The sequence below is a fragment of the Condylura cristata genome, unplaced genomic scaffold (assembly GCF_000260355.1).
Source record: "Condylura cristata isolate star-nosed mole 26May11 unplaced genomic scaffold, ConCri1.0 scaffold00008, whole genome shotgun sequence".
Classification (NCBI taxonomy): Eukaryota; Metazoa; Chordata; class Mammalia; order Eulipotyphla; family Talpidae; genus Condylura; species Condylura cristata.
This window is the reverse complement of record NW_004567109.1, coordinates 18,237,237-18,243,185: the sequence shown is the minus strand read 5'-3', so window position 1 is coordinate 18,243,185 and position 5,949 is coordinate 18,237,237.

Here is a 5,949-nt window from a genome sequence, read left to right as displayed (position 1 = left end):
GGAGGGGGCAGTGCCCCATGGACGTGTCGGGCACGCGCCCGCCGCCTGCACGGGTCTGTCAGCCAGAGCCGCCATCCCGGGCATACCGCTCTTGGGGGGCTACGTGCGGTCCTCCACTGACCCGGGGTCCCGCACAAAATCGGGCTTCCAGGCCCTTCCGGTCCACAGGCACAGTTTCCACTTCTGTGGGTGGAAAGTGCGCTGAGATTCACATCAGCCACCTCTCCTGGATCCCTCCGCACACTCTTCTTTCGCCTCTCTTGCTGGGACAGAGAGCACCAGGGTGACCTTAGACACAGCACTTTTCGGGCTTTTTTCTTGATCCATCATCACACACCAGGTTGTTTCCCTCCCGTGCAGCCCTAGCTGAAAAGCACCTATGGAATGGACCACAGTGACGACGCTTTCTCTCCCTGGCTCCATGAGGAGGACCTCTGGTCAGCAAGTCACCACTCGAGAGGTGAAAAGTTTTGCTCTAACCGCCAAGAGCCGAGAGGGCAGCACCTCTCCCAGACGGCGTGGCCAGCCCACAGGCCCGGCATCCTCAGGTCTTCTGATGGCCCTTCACCTCAGAGAACCAGAGCCCCAGACACAGTCGCAGTTTCTAATCAGCACGAGGGAGGACACTCTGCTCATGAGTTAAAAAGGCACGTGTGCTTGTTGCATTCTTTTGTCAAGGTTGTGTGCCACAGACTGGGTGCTTTGGTCAACCCAAATTTACTTGTTCACAGTTCTAAAGGCAAGAGCAAGGGGATTGGTTTCTTGTGAGATGTTGCTCCTGTGCTCACAGGTGGCTGTCTTCTCTCTGTGTCTTCCAGGTGTCCATTTCTGTGTCGAAATTTACACTTTTTATAAGGACACCAGTCTCCGTGGAGAAGGATCCATCTATCGATTTTGTTTTAACTTAATTGGCTCTTTCAAGACTTTATCTCCAAATACTGTCAAATTCTGAGTATTAGGATATCACATCTTGGTATTAGGATTTCAACATATGAATTTTGAGGGAGATGCAATTTAGTTTGTATCATGTGCTATGATGCATTCATTTGAACCCCTACTACGTGCAGCGACAGAGCCCAGTAGCTTTTGTCTGTAGTGACTAAAAATGTTAAGAGGTATACCATGACTGGCCTCTATGCTGTAGGCTTCAGGTATCGTTTCATCTTCATCCCTGTAGGGCAGTTATCAAGGAAGTTATTTGTACTCATGAGGAAGGGGAAGCTAGGTAAATTAGGGTTTCCTTTAGATGTGGCAGTAAAACATGGGAAAATGAGAATTCTAAATCCTGCCTTTCGGTCCTAGCTGATTCCATTCCTGGCTGTCTATGGACATGGGGCTTTTAACCCTATGACTGAGTTCTAGTCTATTGATATCACAGTCCAAGTTCTTTCCACAGCATCATGTCTCTGTTAAAACAGACATCAGCTGGACACAGCAGCAGACCATGTTTGGAGGGGAGGAAGTATTCACTAAGTGTATACTTGACAGCTAAAAGAATAAGAAAAACTTTGAGAGGTCAGGTTTGAGTTAAATCCAGTAGCCACTTGGCTTCTTCTCCAGGTTAAATTCCTCTGCCAGTTTAAGCAGTGCCAGTGACTTAGAGGCTGGGTTGAGGCAGACTGTACCACTCTCATTTCCTAACAAAATTTCCCCATATTCTATTTGGTGCCCTGAGCAGAGATCATCACTGTTTCCTGTACTAAAATTAGTAGCACAACCTGAGTATGAAATGTATTTACCCCAGATTCAGGTAGGACTGCAACACCTCAGCTCCTTGGTCTCACTCCTCATTTGCAACCTTTCTCTCTGATCACCTCCATTCTCATCCCCAAACCCACTCTCACTCAGGTGCCACTGCTCCCTCCCAAAGACCTTTCTAAGCCAAAATTCTGTAGTCAAGAAACTCCCCTAAACTTTGGCTTGTTCTGCAAGCCCTCACTCCACTTCCTGCTGTGGCTGAGAAGAAGCTGGTGCCCCAGAATACCACTTCCCCCTCTGCTCGCTGATGGCGGCTGCTAATTCTCCCACACCCCACACATCTCCAGGTCAGTGTGGGGGATGAGTAGGTAATTGGCAATTTATTTGCCTCCATTGCACCAAAACTTGTATTCTCATTTTCATATTAAAAAACACTTACCATCTGGTCAAACCACCATGTGGCCTCCCTTGATGGTATAATTAACTCAGCTCCTGATCTTAAGTCTCAGCCCAGACCTGGCTCCAATTACACTGTAAATCCTTGAGGGCAGAGCTCATGCCTTATTCAGGTATTCAGTTTGTGTCTCTAGTGACGAACACCCTAACTGGTACTAGGTGCTCACTCAGGGAAATTTATGGAATGAATGAATGAGCAAGTAATGTGCTAATAGTGGGACCTAGCAATGGTAGGGGCCTCTGTTCACCTTTGAGTGAGCTTCTAGCTTCTTCAGAGCACACACTTTTGGAATCAGATGTTTCTGGATTCACATCCCAATTTTACAACATATTCATCCTAAGGAACTGGAGCAAGTCCCTTCACCTCCTGCTCAAGAATTTCCTGAGGGGTAAGTTAATTATCTATGACCATGTTCCTCATGTCTGGCACAAATTCCCAATGGTTTCTAATTTCCCCTGCTTTCTATCCTCCCAACTAAAAGTTGCTCACCTGCCTTTTTGAACACAAGATCTCAGCTCAGTTCAAGAGAAGAGAGCAGAGCCATCAGGGACTTGGCTTACCCAACTGGGTATAAGAGCCAGAACATGCTAGGTCAAGGCTTATGAATGAAACAGAATTTCTCAAGTCTGTCAGTGCTTCCCTGAGACTAGATGGGACTAGGGGAAGCCTTGCTAGTTTACTCTGCCAGAAGGCCAGGCTCCAGCTCCCATGCTGCTCGTGACACTCCAATCCTTCCTGGTCTTGGCTGCTGGTCTGTGTCTGTGTTTTGAAATCATAGCCTTCCCTTATACTAATTTTCCACGAGTCTGAAGTTTTGAGATCAAGGAGGAGTTCTTTGCAGTAGATCAATTGGGTCATGAGATTTCACTATTCTTTAGTTGGGGAGCCTCTATTCAAACAAAAATCTTATGCAGGATTAAAAGTGGACCTACTCTGGCTGGTGAGGAGAGGGATGTACATGGACACTGCTGAGCCAGCCAAATGGCCAGGAGGTACCACCTGGCTCTGAATGGAAATCCTGCCCCCACCCCACCCTGATGCCATGCCATAGGCTGGCTTGATTTTCTGCATTAACTTTTTTCATTACTTTTTATTTTATAATTCATGTACCATAAAAGCACCATTTTTAGAGAGTGCTATTCAGGGGCTTCCCTAAAACCTAACCCTAGGGCAAAAAGATTTAGTCTTCTGTTGTCTTTTAAAAGTTTGAGCTCTTGGCCCTCCCTGGTGGCGCAGTGGTTAAAGCACAGCACTGAGGAACTAAAGCCACTTCCGCATGAGTTCGATTCCCGCCTGCCCTGGAGGTGACCACATGGCGTGGCAGACCTCTCCTGGCCCGCCCGCTGCTCCCCTCAGCAGTGTACTTCATGGATCTATCTGTTCTGCTCCCCACTCTGTCTCTGGTGAAGCCTCTCACCACCCCTGAGCCTCTGGCCTGTATCCCAGTTCTGTATGTACAAATAAATAAATCTTAAAAAAAAAAAAAAGTTTGAGCTCTTATATTTGATCTATTTTGAGTTTTCTTTTGTATATGACGTGAAGTAGTGGTTCAGTCATTCTTTTACATGTGCATACTCAGTTGTCCAAGCACCATTTGTTGAAAAGACTGTTCTTTCCCCCAACAAATGGTCTGACACCCATGTCACAATCAATTGACCATAAATGTAAGGGTTCATTTCTAGATTCTCAAGTCTATCAATCTTATGTTTATCATTAGGTTAGTATCACTCCATCTTGATCATTGTAGCTTTGTAGTAAGTGTTGAAATAAGCTAGTGTAAGTCCTCTAAACTTTCTTCTTTTTCAAGATTGCTTTAATTATTCTGGGTCCATTGCATTTTCCCAGTTAATGTCTGAAAAAAAGGCAACTGGAATTTTGATAGCGATTACATTGAATATGTGGATCAATTTGGGGGAGATTGCCATCTTAACAATATTAAATATTCCAGCCCCTGAGCACAACAAGATAGCTTTCCATTTGTTTAGGTCTTCTTTCTACTTTTCAGCATACAAATACTACACTTCTATAGTTAATTTTATACATACTTATAAAGATTTAGTTCTTTTTGATGCTATTGTGAATGGAATTATTAAAGAACAAGATAACTGCTCCCTAGGACTATTGAGAAGATCAAAGAAGATAATGAACGACAAACACCTAACACAGTGCTTAACACACAGCTCAAAAAGTGCTTGAGCACTTTGACTTCATTACCAACTCTGAAAAATCTTTCCTAACTTGTAGGAAACTTGGGGGAAATTATTAATTTTCAAAAGACTTTTCTAATCCTTTAAGTCATCCAAAGAAGTCAGGATTCTCAGAAATAGTGAGTTCTATTTTCTGGGTATGTCCAAGAATCTTCGAGATGATGAGAAGGTAAGGTCAGATGACTTTTGTGATTTCTTGTTAATTATATAAAAATATCTATTGACTTAGGTGTTATTTAATTTTTCAGCAACTATTTACTGTGTCAGATTCTGCACTAAGAAATGGAAGTACCAGGTGAAACCAGAGAATCAGGGTTCCTATCTTCATGGAGATCACCGATTTAAAGACTAACAATAAAAAGAAAACAAACCAAACACAAAAGAAAAACATAATTACAAGTTACGATAAGTTGTAGAATAAAGAAACAAAATGAGCTAGAGTATCTAGTGGAGACTGAGAAAAACTAAAAAGGGCTAGACTCCCTGATATGGTGACATTTGAGCTGAAAGTTTGTGGTGGTTTTAAGACCTGGCCACAAATTATTTGACAGGTTACCTTTCAAGAGGTGGAGTTTATGTCTCTTTCCTTTGAATGTGAGTGGGTTTCTATTTGAACTCAATTGGTTCTAAATTCAATTCTAATATGTATGGGGGAAAGCATTCCACCTCAATGCTTGGGATACCAGTTCACTGTCCTACAGTTCAACAAATTCTGACACTATCTAGTCAGAGATTGCAACAGGTTCCATGGATTAAAAACAGGCTCCATTTCAGATGCCAAGTACAAGCCCTAGTTGTTAGCTGTGCTTTGACTGGCTAGAAATCTAAGGTTTTATAAGAAACTGACATCACTGGAGCCATTTAAAAATGTCTGGAGAAAGGCATTGCGTAAATCAACCACCTTACATTCCTCTATAAACTGAACCAGAACCTTAGACTGGGTCAAACTGCCAATATTCCAAGAAGCCAGCAAGAATGAATGGATCCTGGTTCAAAAAACTGAAAACAGCCAACTTTCTACTGCTTCTACTTTTTGGCCCCTCCACCTGACTATTTTACATTATGACCCTGCTGGAAGAGTGGACTCTGAGCAGGTCCAATGGGGCTGCACTGGCCAGTGCCTCTTGCTGCCTGCCTTGGGGCTCCCTTCTCTGATGCACAGCTAACTCACTCCTACCCTCAGACTGCATGGACACCAGCAAGGCATGTTCTGGGAGTTTGTTCAGTGGCACATAGAAGAATTTTGGTTCCCCACCCCAAGATATCTTCAAAACTTGTCTGCTTGGGGTTTCATTATATAGTCATGATTAATCAACTCATTGCCCTTTGGTGACTAATACTATCTCCACCTCCTCTTCCTCCCTGAAAATCAGGGGGTGGGGCTGAACATTACAACCCTCTGTTTACTAATAACTTCCCTGACAATGAGCCCCCAACACTTAGGAGCTTTGTCAAAGTTACCTCATTAACATAAACCAACTTTGCAATGAATAACAAGATATCCAGTTCTTTATGGCTCTGAAGCGATTTCAGGAACTGAGAACAAGAGACCAAGTATTATTACAAAAGATGCTCAGATGCTTTCAT